The sequence below is a fragment of the Hemiscyllium ocellatum genome, chromosome 36 (assembly GCF_020745735.1).
Source record: "Hemiscyllium ocellatum isolate sHemOce1 chromosome 36, sHemOce1.pat.X.cur, whole genome shotgun sequence".
Taxonomy (NCBI): domain Eukaryota; kingdom Metazoa; phylum Chordata; class Chondrichthyes; order Orectolobiformes; family Hemiscylliidae; genus Hemiscyllium; species Hemiscyllium ocellatum.
The window spans coordinates 32,390,432-32,409,980 of record NC_083436.1 but is presented as its reverse complement, the minus strand read 5'-3'; the positions used below and the strand labels follow the sequence as shown (position 1 = coordinate 32,409,980).

At 42.8% G+C, this 19,549-nt stretch overlaps 1 protein-coding gene across 5 annotated transcripts in view; it reads right to left on the bottom strand.

Annotated features, from left to right (window-relative positions):
- Positions 1-19,549, bottom strand: part of LOC132833450 (PH and SEC7 domain-containing protein 3-like) — a 439,179-nt gene that overhangs the window by 270,112 nt on the left and 149,518 nt on the right. Inside the window, exon 1 of one of the 5 annotated variants that reach the window (XM_060851753.1) lies at positions 11,538-11,569. The exons of the other annotated variants lie outside the window; for them this stretch is intronic. The gene's annotated coding sequence lies outside the window, so the exon portion shown is untranslated. Of the gene's footprint in view, positions 1-11,537; positions 11,570-19,549 lie in introns of those variants that run through there. 5 annotated transcript variants of the gene reach the window in all.

The window sequence follows — 19,549 nt, the reverse complement described above, 5'->3', positions numbered from 1 at the left end:
TTAGGGATGGATTCTTACTTCAGCTGTTTGACTGGCTTTGTGGGATAGGGGAGTGAGGACTGGTGGGAGTGGAACTCAAGGAAAGGAGTTACCTTTAAGCACACAGATGTCAATGCAACAAACAAGAGATTCCTTTTCATATTGAACCAATGTCCCTGAATTGCATCAGATTGAGGAACCTGTACTAGATTTAATGGGCACAATCAGAATGTATTTATGCATAAACAATATTAAGTGAGGAAAGAATGAACTGATAGGGGGAGAGAAAGAAAGTTTGTGAGAAGATTTGTAGCTCGGGTGCTCGTTGTTGTGGTTCTGTTCACCGAGCTGGGAATTTGTGTTGCAGACATTTCGTCCCCTATCTAAGTGACATCCTCAGTGCTTGGGAGCCTCCTGTGAAGCGCTTCGGTGATGTTTCCTCTGGCATTTATAGTGATTTGTATCTGCCGCTTCTGGTTGTCAGTTCCAGCTGTCCATTGCAGTGGCTGTGGTATATTGGGTCCAGGTCGATGTGCTTATTGATTGAATCTGTGGATGAATGCCATGCCTCTAGGAATTCCCTGGCTGTTCTCTGTTTGGCTTGAACTATAATAGTAGTGTTGTCCCAGTCAAACTCATTTTGCTTGTCATCTGTGTGTGTGGCTACTAAGGATAGCTGGTCGTGTCGTTTCGTGGCTAGTTGGTGTTCATGGATGCAGATCATTAGCTGTCTTCCTGTTTGTCCTCTGTAGTGTTTTGTGCAGTCCTTGCATGGGAGTTTGTACACTATGTTGGTTTTGCTCATGCTGGGTATTGGGTCCTTCGTTCTGGTGAATTGTTGTCTGAGAGTGGCTGTTGGTTTGCGTGCTGTTATGAGTCCTAGTGGTCGCAGTAGTCTGGCTGTCAGTTCGGAAATGCTCTTGCTGTATGGTAGCGAGGCTAGTCCTTTGGGTTGCGGCATGTCCTTGTTCCGTTGTCTTTCCCTTGGGCATCTGTTGATGAAATTGCGCGGGTATCCGTTTTTGGCGAATACATTGCATAGGTGTTCTTCTTCCTCTTTTTGCAGTTCTGGTGTACTGCAGTGTGTTGTGGCCCTTTTGAATAGTGTCTTGATGCAACTTCTTTTGTGTGTTGGGGTGGTTGCTTCAAGACACTATTCAAAAGGACCACAACACACTGCAGTACACCAGAACTGCAAAAAAGAGGAAGAAGAACACCTATACAATGTATTCACCAAAAACGGATACCCGCGCAATTTCACCAACAGATGCCTAAGGGAAAGACAACGGAATGAGGACATGCCGCAACCCAAAGGACTAGCCACACTACCATACATCAAGAGCATTTCCGAACTGACAGCCAGACTACTGTGACCACTAGGACTCATAACAGCACACAAACCAACAGCCACTCTCAGACAACAACTCACCAGGGCGAAGGACCCGATACCCAGCATGAGCAAAACCAACGTAGTGTACAAAATCCCATGTAAGGACTGCACAAAACACTACATAGGTCAAACAGGAAGACAGCTAATGACCCGCATCCATGAACACCAACTAGCCACGAAACGACATGACCAGCTATCCTTAGTAGCCACACACGCAGATGACAAGCAACATGAATTCAACTGGGACAACACTATAGGACAAGCCAAACAGAGAACAGCCAGGGAATTCCTAGAGGCATGGCACTCATCCAATGATTCAATCAATAAGCACATCGACCTGGACCCAATATACCGACCACTGCAACGGACAGCTGGAACTGACAACCGGAAACGGCAGAGACAAACCACTCTAAATGCCGGAGAAAACATCACAGAAGCGCTTCACAGGAGGCTCCCAAGCACTGAGGACGAAACATCTGCAACACAAATTCTCAGCTCGGTGAACAGAACCACAACACAGGGAGAAAGAAATTAAACTCTTTATCTTACTCTGTCAATGCTTTGCAGTAGCAGTCAGCAGGATTATAACCTAAAGTGCTTTCCACTGTATTCCTTTGCAACACTGCTTACACAGTGATATAAAAACCAAGTCTGTTTGGTATCTGAGGTTACTTTGGTAAACGCAAGTTAGTTGAAAAACAAAGCAAGAGTCATTCATTGAGATCACCAGGAGGGTTTAACTCTACCTTTCACTGCAAATCCACCTTCACGTAGAACTTAGATCAAACAATATTTTCAATGTCCACAGGACATCCAACGTCCTTCACAGACAGTCAATTTACACTCGAAGTGTAGTCACTGTTAAAACTGGAGGCAAATTTGTCTGACAATTTTTGCACAGCGAGATCCCAATTCAAGCAATGCAATAAACATACAATCAGCAAATTATGTGTGATCAGTGTCAATTGCAGGACTAGCGCAGGACATTTTTGAAGAGCCTTTTGAAAGTTTTTACATTATGCAGGTAGAATGTCAATTCCCATCAGATAAATGTCTGCACCTGTTACAATGCAGCATCCTCTCAGTCAGAACGGCATCAAACTGTCAACGCCCTCACACACACAGTGGCTTTCTCACAACCGTTTTTTTTTGAAAATAGAAGATAAACAGGTTTTGATTTTATTTTTCCTACACCCCTTTTACAGATTCATACAGATCCAAGCACAGCAAAAGGCTCTTTGGCCAATCATGACCAAACCGGGCAATAACAACCACCTGACTATTCCAATCCCATTTTCAAGTAGTTTTGGTCTACACTCTTGTATGCCTTGGCATTGCAAGTGAATGCCTAAATACTACTTCAATGTTATGAGGGTTTCTGCCTCTCCCACCCTTACAGTTAGTTCCAGATTCTCATCACTCTCTGGGTGTTATAAACCATTCTCCACATATCCCCTAAACCTTGCCCCTCTCACTTTCAATCTATGCCTTTGAGCATTCCTTCATGGGGGAAAGTTTGTTTCTGTTTACTTGACCTTTGTCTCTCATAACATACATCTCAATCACGTCCCCTCTAAACCTCCTTTGCTTTTAGGAAAACAAGCCCAGTCTGTCCAATCTCTCCTCATAACTGAAACGCTCCAGCCCAGGCATTATCCTGGTAACTCTCCTCTGCACTGTCTCCATTGATAACATATCTCTGCCATGGCAACATCCTGGTAAATCTCCTCTGTACCGTCTCTAGTGATATCTTATCTCTCCTGGTAAATCTCCTCTGCACCATCTCAATTGATATCATATCTAGCCCTATAGCAATATCCCGGTAAATCTCCTCTCACTGTCTCCAGTGATATTATATCCTGCCTATGGCAACATCCTGGTAAATCTCCTCTGTACCGTCTCCAGTGATACCATATCCCTCCTGGTAAGTCTCCTCTGCACCATCTCCACTGATATCATATCTCTCCCATGGCAATATCCCGGTAAATCTACTCTGCAACCTCTCCAATGCTATCACATCTCTCCTATAATGTGGATCATAGTGATCCATGTGCCTGGTTTAATATTTGAACTTACAACCAGTGTTCCCCTCTCGGTTTACAGCTATGCAAAACCATTTAGATACTGGAGGTGATCAGTATCTTGATGAAAAGAGAAGATAAAACGGTAACCAAGGGGTCTATAAGCTTAGAAATGGGTGACTAGTTTATGCATCGCGTGTGGTAGAAATGGAAGAAGCCTTGTAAAACTTTGAAAAAAGTTTTAACGTAATCAAGTGTTAAGATCCACATCTAGCCGGCACCAATAATTCAACAAAACCCTGCTGGGGTCTCCAGAAATGCACTGCAGTTTGAAAAATTGCTGAGGTTATGCAGCTTTTTTGTACATTTCAGGTAAAGGGGCAACAGTCTTTAGCTGGTTCGTCCATGTGGTCATTCTTCACAAGGACATCAGCTGACTGGGCTGTTTAGCTTGGAACCTATCACAGTAGGACTCTACGCTGTCCACAAATATGCTGTCCAATCATTAAACAGCAACCAGGAGACAGAACGCTGGCTTATCCTTCAACGAAAACCAAGTCTAACTCAGCATCCCCAAGAGAGCTGTCCTTGAGATCTCCAAACTCAGCACAGCCTGCAGATCAAACTGGACATCTGTTTGCTCAGTACTGATGCAGATGGTGCAATTAACCACCATTAGCACAGTACACTGTCGTTTCAGAGCTCCGCACTCTTTATCGGTCTGATTGTCTGCTATAGAAATTGACCATGACTGGATATGTTGTGGTTTTCAACATTTCTTAGGCACACCCTACGTAACCAAAGGCAACAGAAATTCCATCCTAGAGCCAAGTCTGTACTCGCTGTGCATGAATAGGAAATAGTGCCAGGGAGTCACGACATGTATTCAAAGGAGAAAAAAAAAGCTGCACCATTGAGGAGGGTTGTTCTCACTAGTAATGAAGAGATTAGTGGAGGAGTAGGGCACTCTGTTAATGCGGTCTTTGGAACAGTCCTGGTTCTCAGTTCCAATGCTGATGACTAAATGAGAGTGGGCAGTGATGCAGAGTAATATATATTATCTCAAGGTGTTATTATTCTCGTGCCATACCTGTCATCAGCACTCCAGTCAAATATGTAAAACGTTCATATTGTGTTCACTTGAATGTTGAAAAGCACATTAAGCCACATCAATATACTGGTTGCTGGAGATTTGTAATTGTAGCTGTGAGTAGTGAATTGCATTTCATAGAACATAAGAAAGACAGCTTTGCATTTCTGTAGCACCATTCATGAGCTCTGTTTTGGGACACTCAGTTAAGTACTTAGACTTAGATTAGACTTACAGTGTGGAAACAGGCCCTTCGGCCCAACAAGTCCACACCGACCCGCCGAAGCGCAACCCACCCATACCCCTACATTTACCCCTTACCTAACACTACGGTCAATTTAGCATGGCCAATTCACCTGACCCGCACATCTTTGGACTGTGGGAGGAAACCGGAGCACCCAGAGGAAACCCGCGCAGACACAGGGAGAACGTGCAAACTCCACACAGTCAGTCGCCTGAGTCGGGAATTGAACCCGGGTCTCAGGCGCTGTGAGGCAGCAGTGCTAACCACTGTGCCACCGTGCCGCCCACTTGGTATATTCTTGGTATACCATCAGCTTTGTAATGTTAGGAAACATAGATGCACTCTCCCACCAGCAGAAACACCACAACAATCTGTATAAAGTGGTTTTGGCTGCAGAATGGACATTATACAGGACACCAGGAGGTATCCCCTGTCCTTCACGGAAATATAAATGGAGTGTCTTGAAAATGGCAAGCATGGGTCCAAGTCAGTGCCAGGTTTCAGATCCTGTCAGCTTCCTGTATACAGCTAACTGCCACAAGCCTGCTCCTGTATGCATAGCCCTCCCTTATAAGGCTTGTTCGGCCCTAGAATCTGGTGATTTTTCCTCTGTTATGCTGCTCCATTTCATTTTAAAAAGGTTGTTTTAGATATTACATATGTAAGAACATGTCATTTTCTTTTGGCCAAGTGTCACTTTCATCAGATTTCATGGCTGGTTTCTTTCCAAGACCCACATCTTACCAAACCTGCCTCATTAACTACTTACAATACCCCTCCCACCCAATTCAAGGCCCACTCTGCCACTCACTGTACCCAGAATGACCCGTCACTCACTGCTGACACTTTCCCAAATGGACTGGATCCCTTGCCTTGGTCCCATTGAGCACCCAGACAAGTAAAGTCGGGCAGGAGCTGCCCCGTGTGGTTCTTGAGGTTTTCCCAGGACATGGCAACAGAAGGGAAAGTTGGCACTCCTCCTTACAGTACAGAGGCTTACCCCAGGAGCAGCAGAGGAGATCATGTCGCCCAACCTGCCATCTGAGCCAAAGTTGCAACTTGGGGTCAGTGCTCTCTGGAGGAATGCACAACAATGTCAGAAGATGGTTAATGACCATCTCCACTTCATTGGCAGATAACTCCCATTCACTCTATCTCTCCCACCAAGGCTCTCCCACTCTCTTTATTGCTACCACATCTCCCCTCGCTCACTGTGACAGAGCCCAAGCCCACTCTCTGTGATTGTTCTCTGTGCTGTCTGCTCACTCGCTTGGGACACAATCCCACCTGCACCAACATAACGGCTGTACCAACCATTCTCACCTCCTTTAATACCTGCCTCTCTGTCATTCCAGGAGGCAAAGAGCCAACAATAGAGCAGAATGAACGAATGAAGGTAAGTGGTGGTCTGCCTGACATTCAACCCCAACAATGGCCACCCCGAGCGGCTCGCTGACTGTGTCCAAATCCCTGAACTGCTATCTGAGATTGCCTTTTTATTTCAAGAGTGGAATTTATATTTTTATTTTCTAACTTCAAAGAGTGTTGGAAGATTTGTTGACTGACGTGAAGTATTTCACAGAAGAGGGAAAAATAAGCCTCTGCTACAAAATACATCTTTTTTTTGACAGCTAAGGACTATGATGCCTCCTTATGTGTCCCCCGCTCAATTTTTTTCCACTTTAATACAAAAGGTTTGAACAGAAATTTCAAAGTATTATTAATTTGTACAAGTAGAATGAGAGACTGTAGCACAAACCATGGTGTAGAATATTGCAGAGTTTCTTTCAGTTTAATACTCAACATTTTATTTTCCATTTTATTTCTATGGTGCAACTATCAATTTGAATTGAAGTAAAGGATCCTTTAAACAGACTGATCTTATTGAACACATCCCTTGGTTTCTCCTCATTCAGTCCTCTGTGTACATCTTCGAAAATGGATAGACAGCAAAAAGAAAATTCTGTGCAGAAACCTGTAATTCCTACAATTTATTGATAATAGCTTATATACACACACACACACACACACACGCGCGCACACACACACGCGCGCACACACACACGCGCACACACAAAACGGACTGCTACAATTGATTTAAAGATCATAGAATCCCTAAAGTGTGGAAGGAGGCCATTCAGCCCATTGAGTCCACACCAACCCTCCAATCAGCATCCCACCCCCCTCATCTAAACCTGTAGCCCTGCATTTCTACACCTCTGGACACTATGGGCAATTTAGCATGGCCAATCCACCTAACCTGCACATCTTTGGACTATGGGAGGAAACCAGTGCACCCAGAGGAAAACCATACATGAGGATCTAAAATTTGAATTTAGGCTGTTGTCAGACGTAACAAGTATATGTAGAATTTTAGATCCTCACAGGGGACATAAACACAGGGGGAATGTGCAAACTTCACACAGACTGAGGCTGGGATCAAACCCAAGTCCCTTGCACTGAGAGGCAGCAGTGCTAACTGAACCCAATTGTTTTTCTTATTTCACATATTTCTGAATAAACTGGGACGTTGCCCTTGACCTACTGCTGGGACCACCTTGATTGAATACTATTCCCTCTTTGACATGACTGAGGACTGCTGACAACCATGACAAAGCGTCCTGGCTTTGCTGAATCGCATAGTGACATAGCAGTTCTGTTCTCTCTGGCCAAGGGGACCAGGCACAAAAAGACAAGCTAAGGCAGAGATGTTGTAAGTATCCAGGGAGGCCTCAAAGTGAGCGATTACAAAGAGAGCATGCCCAACAGCAGGGCCCATGTTGCGGAGCACAATTTCCTTGCTGCAGCTTTACAACGAGAGTTACCAATACAGCCCAAGGGGCAGCATCAAAGTGGAAGGGTTTCGATGGTGGCAGATGGGATTAGGTCAGATCTGGTCAACACAGACAAGTTGGACCAAAGGGTCAGTTTCCGTGTTGTATGATGTGATGACTTACACAAAGTATATGAACAGCAGAGGAGAACAAGATCAGGGAGAAGATGAAGACACTAAAAGAGAAGTCAAAATGACAATTTTAGAAGCAGCAAGCAAATAAGAATTTAAATTCTTCAGCTACATAAAACAAACGAGTAAAATATTCCATCAGCGTATTAATTAAGAATGGAAAGTTGTGATCGGAATTGGGTTATTAAGGAGCAGCTAGGTTAAAATCCAACTGTGACATCGAGGAGGTTGAATTATTAGATATTTATTTGCTTCAGTATTTATCAGAGTTGAGAGCGTGTTGCTGGAAAAGCACAGCAGGTCAGGCAGCATCCAAGGAACAGGAGAATCGACGTTTCAGGCCAGAGCCCTTTATCAGGAACCCTCATTCCTGATGAAGGGCTTATGCCCAAAATGTCGATTTTCCTGCTCCTCGGATGCTACCTGACTGGCTGTGCTTTTCCAGCAACACACTCTCAACTCTGATCTCCAGCCTCTGCAGTCCTCACTGTCTCCTTCAGTATTTATTAGACAGGTAGATCATGTGGAAGAGACATTGGAAGAGGAGGTAAGAAATAATGGATTGCATTTAGAATCAAGAGAAATGAGTATTAAAACAAGTTTATTTATCAATGTTTATCATACAACGTACAATTGAAACCCTTCTGCCTTTGCCCTTGATCCCCAGCCTTGAAAAGACTGTACATGCTCAATCAATTGCTGCTTCCAAGTCGAAAATTGCGAGAATTTCTTTTTGTTCTATGTGGACCAACTGAAATGGAGCAAAGGCAGATATGTTGAGCTACAAATCACTGTGGTCTAACTGAATGCCACAACTGGAAGAAGGACCTGACTGGCTTTGTCCTGTTATAGAGTCATAGAGATGTATAGCATGGAAACAGATTCTTCAGTCCAACTCGTGCATGCTGACCAGATATCCTAAACCAATCTAGTCCCATTTGCCAGCATTTGGCCTATATCCCTACAAACCTTTCCCATTCATATAACCATCCAGGTGCCCTTAAAATGCTGTAGTTGTAACAGCCTCCACCACTTCCTCTAGCAGTTCATTCCATACAGGTAGCATCCCCTTAGGTCCCCTTTAAATTTTTCCCCTCTCACCCTAAACCGATGCCCTCTAGTTCTGGACTCTTCCACCCTGGGGAAAAGACCTTGTGTATTTAGCCCATCCACGCCCCTCTTGATTTTATAAACCTCTATAAAATCACCCCTCAGCATCTGACACTCCAGGGAAAACAGCCTCAGCCTATTCAGCCTTTCCCTATAGCCTCTAACCCTGGCAATATCCTTGTAAATCTTTTCTGAACCTTTCAAGTTTCACAACATCCTTCCCGATAGGACAGAGACCAAAATTTGTACACAGCATTTTCAATAAACAAGAGGAATTATCGTTGCCAATTGGCATTAGGTAACACAAAGTAGACCAAAGAACGTGAGCTCTGCATACTACAATGTAAAGTACCACCAACTATCTTTGGTAGGAGATTTTCTCATATTGATCACTATTTTTACCGGGATATGAGCCAAACGCAGGCAAATGGGACTTGGTTTAGTTGGGGAACTCGTTCTGCATAGACCGAAGTGTCTGTTTCCATCCGGTATGACTCTATGACTCCATTTTAAAAAGAGATGATGCAGCTGTGTTATTACTAAGGATATATTCTGTATACATCAAAGCAAACTAATACTATATATGGCTTCAAGTGTTTATTAATTCATCAACTTATTTTGTTAAAATGACATATGTGCAACTGCAGCTAAACTTTCTTAACCCTTTCCCAAGAGAATATGTAGGATCACTGGAATGTTAACAAATTACAGCGATGAAGGACCACAATTCCCTCCATTAGCTCATTTTAATGAAAAGTCAGGAGTCAGCAGAAAGTACGGGAATGGTGTTAAAAATAGCCAGTGATATGCCCAGCAGGTATGGGTTAGATATCAAAGTCAAAGTCAAAGTCAGTAATGTGGAGACACAAGATCAAAGACAGAACATGGCCAAATGTTCACATCGTAAAATAATCCACAGGGCTATGTATGGATTAATCACTCACCATTTCTGAACTACAGGAATCATCTTACAGCTTTGTCTGAAGCTGGGTGATCAATTCATGAAAATTACATAGATCAACTTACCATGCGATTCCTAAACATCACACATACAGACAGGCTACCAAACATACACTCTTCAAAGTCTCTCTGTAGTTGCTGCCAGTCATCTGTTGGTAAGCTGCACATTCAGATTTGTAGCAATTAATCCATAGCAGCAAATTCAAAACCTGGAGCTCAAGGCTGGAGGGGGACTTTGCAATCTCATCTTGCCCGTCTCAAAGAGTCATGAGGCCAGAGGTATTGCAGTAAATCGGAGGAAGTAGACTGCCAATATTGACCACTCTGTTCCTGCCCGAGGTTTCAGTCCAGCTCCAATCTGAATTATTAAGCGGAGTTTAAATGAAACTTGTGCAGTTGTCTCATTTGTGCTCAGCAAGCCAATGCGGCTGGTTTTATTTTGTTACATTCTGTCAGCAGAAGGTGACCTGTGGCCAGGTTGAACCTGCCAAACCAGGTTTAACCACAAATCTGAATCTTTTAGCAGCAACTACAGACGAAATTACCCAAGCATATTTACAGTAAGTAGTACAAGCCTGCACAATGTAGATAGTGGCGTAAAGGACCATCTTGTTTCACTAATCAATCTTCCAAATACAGCGACAGACAAAGGAGCAAGCTGACCGTCAAACATGCACAAAAACACAAAGAATGACTGTCCTCAGACTACAGTGAGAAACAAAAGCATCACAGACAGAACATTTGTAAAACATTGATTAGAAAATATATTCCAATCTGTTGAGAGATTTTATTACTTGGAGACAGTGAGGACTGCAGGTGCTGGAAGCCAGAGTCAATGGATGTGAAGCTGGAAAAGCACAGCAGGTCAGACAGCATCCGAAGATCGGGAAAGTCAACATTTTGGACTGAAACCCTTTGTCAGGACTTGAAAGGTTTTGGCCCGAAATGCTGACATTCCTGCTCCTCAGATGCTGTCAGACCTGCTGTGCTTTTCCAGCTTCACATCTATTGACCCAGAGATTTTATTACACACCTCTGGAGCAGGGGGACTGAAAGCTTGGTTCAGAGGCAGGCACCCTAACACAAGAGCCACATTCAAACAACAGCAAGCAAACAGGGAGTGGGAAACAGAGAGAAACTAGCAAGACCTTCCATAAAATCTTCATAATTCTGTATGCAAACTTTGGTCAACATTTTGTTACTCCTTTGTGTTTTTTTAAAAATTGATACAAATGCCTACGTTTATTTATAATAAAAACTGCCTATGTAAACTTGTCACACTGCAATTCCATCTTCCTGGAGTGTAGCACATTGCAGTGTAACCCTAGCTCCTGAGCCTGTACCAAGCTAACCAACGCTGTTTCTCTATTTCCCAAGCACAGATACTTCATGACAATATAAAATCAAAGCATTATGTGAAAAGGGGACAATATACAGATTTAAACTGGGAGCTGAACTACATCCACAGGCATTGATCCAACCACCCAACCCTCTAACTGCATTTGGAAGATCATGCTGAAACACATAAATCTTTTATTCTGTATGCAAATTAGTGAGAAGATTCAAAAATAACATTTCTTAGAAAAGATATGTACAGAATGTGATGAGAGAGAGCATGGAAATAGTTTGAACACAATATTAGCACTACAATTTATTATTTGTAGCTGCCAGTGTAGTAGCAGAGGCCATCAGTGCATTAAACCCACGTCTCTTCATTGACCTTTCCCCTCTCTGTTAATCATAGGCCAGAAACTACTGGCAAAGTAGAGCTGAAGTACCTCCATGCTGCAAAACACTGCGACCAGTTCCCGTTCCTCATCCACAAAGGCTTTTCTTCCTCTGTCCGAACCAAAGGGAAACCATCTCTGCCCCCTCACCCACAGCTATCCAACTAACTCAGAAACAGCATTGCCTACTCCTGGCTACAGCTGTTCTGAGATGCAGGTTTATTCAAATATTAATGCTACTTTTTCTAAATGACACAGCTCGCTCTCTGCATTACGACACTAGCCGATCACTGGAGAGTCACATGCCCAACAGCTCAGTATATTCTAATCTCACAGGGGACTGCAGACCGTGTGTACATGTGGACAGCAGCTTAGAGGGACTACTCAGACAGTAATTACTGAAAGGAACTCAGCAGAAAGCAGTAAGAGTACAGTGGTATGTAATTCTACTGCGACCACACACCACTGCCGCCTCCACCACTTCCAAACAACACCATGTACCAAGAGGATTCCCCCACCTTCTCGCACCCCTACGGTAAACAGGACTTCCTTAATCAATGACTCAGCAATCTCTTCGGAATCAATCGCTAAGAAATGACTTCCAATGCAAATAGACAGTGCATGACATCACAGGCACTGTGAGCAGAAGAGAGTTAAGTCAATAGGGCTCTTTCCTATAGAATCCATTCCCCAAATGAACTGCTGTGGTTAGTAACTGGATGGAAATGCTCTCGTCTATCACAGAGGTAGCAATGGAGTCAAGAGCCTTTCTCATGCAGTTGTGCAACTCCACAATTTGCCTATGGGTTTTCATCTTGACCAAACTACCACAAACGAAGACTGAACTGTCAGTGAGCATAGTTCACACATTTCAAAAGGTTCATTTCACAAATAAATGAAGTAGTTCTGAACAGAAATGCACAAGAGTTCAATGTTCCTGCTAATGAAATTGCTTCTTGAAACAGGATTTTTAAAAAATTTCAGTGCACCTCATGTTACTGAGAAGTTGGGGACGATGCATTTGGTAAAGGGCCAAGGCTACTGAATATCTCTCGACTATTGTGTCTAAAGCCCCTCTCGACTTTAACAAACACACCTATGATGATTCACTGGTGTTCAGTTCAGGGGACTGCACCTATAATTCGTTGTGCACTGAATTCCCAATCTCAGTCATGTGTCACGGGAGCAGAAATTGTACTTAAGGCAGGCTCCTCCCAACACATCTGGGCAGCAAACTGATGGATAGCTCATTACCTCACGGGGTTAATTCAAGAGCAGGCTGAGGAGTTCATTATTCAAGGAAGGGAGAAAGAAATAGACTATGATGGAATAAACGCAAAACCTAACAGCATCAACCTGTAGATCACCCCACGAATCCAATCTCCCCAATCCAAAGTATTTCCAGCTCAAGGCCATGGAATACACATGCATTTTATTGATTCATCAATTTCATACTGACAGAACAGCAATCAATGGTTAAAAATTCAAGCATCCAATGCAAATCGTGCCTGTTCCGAGTGAGTTGCCTATGCCTGAACAGTTACATGTCATTTGAATGTTTATTCAAATACAGACAGCCAGATGCTGGTTTTAAACAGGTTAAACAGCTATTTGCACCAAATCAGTTACGTCAAAATAAAACCTTCGCTTGCAGGATGTAAAAGAAGAGTTGTCGGTGCCTGAAAAGACATCACCATCGTCAGTCACAACGCATTCTCACAGCTCTTATGTGCAAACTACATCTTCGTCAGGCTGTATTTAGCAGACATAGACAAAAAACAAATGTGCTTTCTTCTCCAAATAAACAAAACTACAAGTTTTTTTTTCATTAAAATATCACAAGAAAATAACTGGTTTATTTCACATGACAATTTTAACCTTCATTTCAGAATAACTACTTTGCTCCCAATAGTCTAAAAATCCGGTTATATTTTAAACAAGTGTGCTATAATGTTGAACTGCTCTTAAAATTATTATTTGCTATTACTGATAAAAGAATACATAAATCACACTCACTTCCAGTCCACTAGAGTCAAACACGATGCAGATTCAGAAATTCATCTGTCACACCAGCCCATTTATCATTTGTAGCTGCCTGTGTAGTAGCAGAGGCCATCAGTGCATTGAACTCACGTCTCTTCATTGACCTTCCCCCTCTCCTTTAATCATAGGCCAGAAACTACTGGCAAAGTAGAACTGAAGTACCTCCATGCTGCAAAACACTGCGACCAGTTCCCGTTCCTCATCCACAAAGGCGTTTCTTCCTCTGTCCAAACCAAGGGGAAACCACCTCTGCCTCCTCACCCACAGCTATCCAACTGACCCAGAAACAGCATTGCCTACTCCAGGCTACAGCTGTTCTGAGATGCAGGTTTATTCAAATATTAATGCTGCTTTTTCTAAATGACACAGCTCGCTCTCTGCATTACGACACTAGCCGATCAGCTGGAGAGTCACATGCCCGACAGCTCAGTGTATTCTAATCTAACAGGGGACTGCAGACTGTGTGTAACTCCAAGTGCACCTCATTCCAATTCACAGCATATGAACTATGCTGCCTTACAACATTATTATTTCATATGTGTTAAGTACAGTTTTAATTCAGCAGGGATCAGGAATCAAGTTAGCATGTTTGGGACTGTACCTGAGCAAAACACCAAGTATGGAATCACACACCCAGCATGCAGAAACACAATGATGCAAGATCAATACAACAAATGCTAGTACACAGCATTTTGGGAAAGAAATGCTAACAAAAATGAACATGTGACATATCGAACATTTAATAGCAATGTACAAACCTGTAATGTACTTGTGCTACTGATTCCAGTAAGGATGGTAATTGAGCATTGGGGCATGGGAGAGAGCAGACCAATACCTTTGACAACATTTAACCTGTCAGTGTTATCTATGTCGTCTGCAAAATAAATCAAGAGTTAATAAGCTTAGCAGAACTGATTGAGCTCTCTGCTGTGTTAGCTTCAGTGCTGGAACTGGGAATCACTACAGCAGACAAGGGGAGACAATAGACTAAATATAGAACATTATGTGAAATATGGAACTGATTGGTGGGGACTGACAGAAGTAAGTACCTGGTGCCCTCCAGCAGTGTCAAAGCACAAGCTGACCATCCACACAGACCACAATAACCACTTGTTTCCAAGACATTGCAACAACAGTCTTTCTTCAGCACAACAATCCCACAACGGAGTAGCTTAATAGGAACAGCCACAAACCCATCTTCAAGACTCATCTTTTACACTTTGATACTTTCATTATCAGGATGACCATCTGAACAGGAGATGTCTGGTTTAGCAACGCTGCTCATTTACAAGTCTTTCAAATATGGATATTAGTTTGTGATGCCAGCATAATTAGCAGGAATTGGAGCAACACGGAGTAAGAAAGAAGATGTTCAAAGTGCATGTGAAGGGGAGTGATTACATTTTCCCCAGTCAGATCACTGGAGCCCTTGCAATGGGCATTCTTCACTAGCAGAGGTGCAGTGTAATGCATTGCTCCCATTTAAGCAGGACAATGCTACTAGCATTGCCGGGATATACCTGTAGCACCTTACCTGCAAGGGACTAACAGTGTTTCCCATCCCTATAGAAACTCATTTATTAGAGTGAAATGAGGTGACATCAACCATGCACTTGAGGAACCAGGAAATTTTTTTTAAAGTTATTGGGGACATTTCAGAAGAGATCAAGTCCCTCCACCTGCCGAAGTTCCAGCTAGCGAGAGATCCCCTGCTTGGTGAATTCTCAGAACAGACTATAACTTCTCCACAACATCAAAGTCTCTTGTGTTGGGGAAGATTCAACGCTGACTCACGTCCTTTACCGTTAACAGGCACAATCCCAGTGCAACAGGGCTCTGCCTCAAATTCTTTTCTGCGCTTCCTCCTCCATTTCATAACCAAAATTAGAAATTGACCACTCTATTTAAAAACTGAATTTGGAAAAGATATCCTGTCAACTTTTTCCACAACTTCCCACTCCTTTTAATCACCTTTCCACTTGTTCATTTGCTCTCAGTCACCAGTCACACATTAGTTGCCATTTGGCTCACTCAGTAGTTAAAGGCTAACTCAGTAGTTCTAGGTTAAGCGGGAGGGCCAACTTATCCTTCTGGGAAGAAGGTGCAAGTCGTTCATAACTGCTAACATTGGCAACTGTATCTGTGCTGATATGGAGTAAGCTATTAAATCTCATGTCCCAAGGGCAGGGATTAGAAACATCATGTTTTATAAACAATTGTTATTTTACTTATTTCATTTCCACATAAAATAGTGGTGGACGTCCAAAGTAACACTTTAAAGCATGTCTACCTGGATATAAGGCTCATGGGATTCACAGTGCCTTGGAGATTGGCTTTGAGGAGGGGAGTTTTTCGTAAGGAACCATTACAGGAATAGGTTGCATGTCTTTCTAAGAGATTCCTGAATATCATGGTCACTGTCTGTCTACATGAATCTGAGGGAGAGAGCAGAGAGATTGAAACAGCCCACCCCTAGTGCTCACACAAAAAGCGAGTGGGAGTTCACATTCTAATTAAATAGAATGAGCTCATGAGAATATAAACAAGACTGGAAGATTCAACTACCTTTGGATAGAGAGAGGTATTTCCACAATGACCCTCACCATAAAATTCATTTTATAGGTTGAAAATTACCTGCCTAGTTAGAAAGAGAAAAAGGAAGGAAGCCATTGGGAGTTGAGAATCACACTGGTTCACGAAGCAGGACATATGCATTAAAGATGAAAATGTGTTGCTGGAAAAGTGCAGCAGGTCAGGCAGCATCCAAGGAGCAGGAGAATCTTTGCGCTCATGCCCGAAACGTCGACTCTCCTGCTCCTTGAATGCTGCATGACCTGCTGCACTTTTCCAGCAACACATTTTCAGCTCTGATCTCCAGCAACTGCAGTCCTCACTTTCTCCAATACATACTTAAGGGTATACAGTAAACAAAACCATGGAAGAAAATTGTCAGTCACATTCAGAATTAAATAGGGAACTTTTCAATGGATAACCAGGCAAGGAATAGAGGGATTCAGACAGATCAATGGGATTAGATTAGAATGACATCATTCGGTTGGCACAGACATGATGGGTTAAAGGGCCTGTTCCTGTGCTGTACTGTCCTATCTACAGAGTACAAGTTGCATACTTAAACAGTGATAAGGTAAGGTTGCTATTCATTTTTTACATTAAATATCTTAAAACTTGAAATATTGTTGTCTAGTCAGTTTCTATGGACATAATGACATTCTCAATATTCAACTCCTGAAAAGTCTAGCTATTGTTATAAGATTGCATCCTCTTGGCCTGGAAATAACTTCTCTGCCTGATTAATTCCTTCCATCAGTTTAAATATCATAAGGAGATCATTTCCCAACATTCTAAACACAAGGAAATACGGTCTGATTAATGCAATATGTCTCCTCATCATTTAACTCTTTAGACATTGTTTTAATTACAGTGAAGTTGCAGTGCACCCTTTCCAAAGATGAATACATCCCTCCAGAGGAGTGGTGCCAAGTGCCCAAGGTCACACTGAGGTGGCGCACAAGTGGACAACTTGCACAAACACTTATGAATATTTCGTTTTTTTGGATGGATAATTGTGCAAATTGTGTTCAAACTTCTGTAGAGTTTCAAGTTGACACTTTCTTTATGAACTCTCCAGCCTTAACCATTACCTTGTCCACCCACGCACCCATCGGCACTTCCACTTTGACCAGTTTCAGACCATTCTTCATTTCAGTTCCTTGCCAATCATATTCCTCCCTATTCTCCTCTCTGCAGTGCATCTGATTTGCCTTAAAAGGTAGTTCCATTCGCTTAGATTTTATGGCTTCCTACCAAAGGTATTGAAATCAGGGAAGAGGCTCTCTAACCACAGATCTCAATGACAGCTCGCTGCACAAAGTCTGACATCCCAGTGACCTTGTTTGCACTTGTTTCCAAACACTGCACTTCAAGTTAACAAATTCATACACCATTCAATATCAGCCAGGTTTCTGCCAACTCCAGTCCTAACTGGGACTTTTGCAGTGATGATCAGAGTGCACTGTAAAGATGTCTAAAATGCATACATCCATTGAATCAATTCTGCAGAGAGCTTGTTAAATGCACTCAGTAGAACAGTGCAGAATCGATATAGGAAGCCTGAGAGCAGAGAAACAAATGAGAGGCAACTTATTACATTTTCTGCACATCTACTTCAACCCAGTGTGCGCCTCAATCACATTAAGTTCATTTGCTGGCACCAGGTTTACATGCTGCATCGACAGCCCAGTGCTGGCTCCATCAGCAGCTCGGATTCCAGCAGCTTCACTAAGTTTTAAATGAGGCTTCAATCCTGCGCTGAATGCCTGGAAGGATCCATCTTTGTGAGGAATTCTCCCACATGTACAGCACCAACTGAACAGTGCCATACATTAACAGTTGCTGATGCTGGATTGCCTGTTTCCCCAGCTATTCCGGGCTGAAGCCTCAGTTCACTTGGTCGAGACAGTTATTTTATTAAATGTCACTGCTCCATGTGAACGTCTCAGAAAGCTCTCTACCACAGACTGAGATTGAATAGCAATTCATATACGCACATCGGGAACACTAGTTTCGTGGTTGCCAGCAATAGTTGAAGAGTGTGGTGCTGGAAAAGCACAGCAGGTCAGGCAACATCCAAAGATCAGGAGAATCGACGTTTGGGCATAAGCTCTTCATCAGGAAGGGCCCAAAGGACTTACGCCCAAAACATCGACTTTCCTTCTCCTCGGATGCTGCCTGACCTGCTGTGCTTTTTCAGCACCACACTCTCGACTCTGATCTCCAGCATCTGCAGTCCTCACTTTCACCCTGAAATAATACAAAATGCTAAGAGCCAGAAGACGTTATACAACCACAGGGAATAGTTCAGCAGTACATTAATTCAGCTGTTGCTGCAAACCTTAAAAGGCCACAAGGCAAGTCTCATTTTATTAAGAAGCTTTTAAGCTCTTAGCAAGAGGAACTTCCAAGAAAACCCATTGGTGCTACTGAACTCAGATACTCATCCTATTAACAATGAAAGCTTTTCTAGCACTTACTCCAATGGCTGTGGTCCAAAAATCTTTGGGTCAAAACACTCTCAAATCCTCAAATTCATCAGGGATTCTATCAGCACCCCTTCAGAGTTTTAGTGACAATAAATCAGTAGAACAAGAGAGTAGTGGATAGCACTGGGGCACCTTATACAGGGCTCTTACCATAGCTGGCATTGCAGGCAGGAACAGGAAGGGAGGAACTCAGGGTAAATGAAAGTTGTGAGCACCCCTAGTGCTCACACTTAACCAGGCCAAATGTCACAAAGTCTATCTGCCAAGGGAAAGTGGTTGCCAGTGATACTCCTAAAGAGTTTCACCATTATCAGGTTATCGTGTCAACTCTGAGAGGATCAAAGCAAAACAGGAACCAACAGACTCTCAACCCACCAGATTGTCCAACCCTTGTGTTTGAGCCAAATCACATGTTGAATCATCATTTACAGGTCATGCTGTCATAATGCGCATTTTGTCATTCACTGTAACGTGAATAGCGCGAGCTTTTAAAACATGTGTTGGCTGTAACCTGATTACAGCACCGCACTTTGAACACTGTTTACGAAGTGTGATTTTTTTTAATAATGAAGTGTTGCACAAGTACACAACCGTTGTAATTTAGAAGAACTGACTGTATACCTTTTACCTTAGATTCGCATCAACATTTTCTTAACATAAGAAATCGGAGAAGGACTACGCCCAACAGACACTGCATCATTCAATAAAATCATGGCTGATCATCTGTCATCATGCTACTATTCCCCCAGCACCATATCTCAAACCCTTAATTCTCATGGTGCCCCATAATCATTTTCCTTACTTTTTAAAATCCAGTCACCAGAAGTATTAACAAAAGTTCCTTGGAGCTGCTACATAATTTGGTACTTGCACGGATTTCACCCATTGCCCTGAGTCCAAATGTGAACTTAGCAAACTCTCTAGGCTGATTCGTACAGGCCAACCGAAGACGTGAAGATG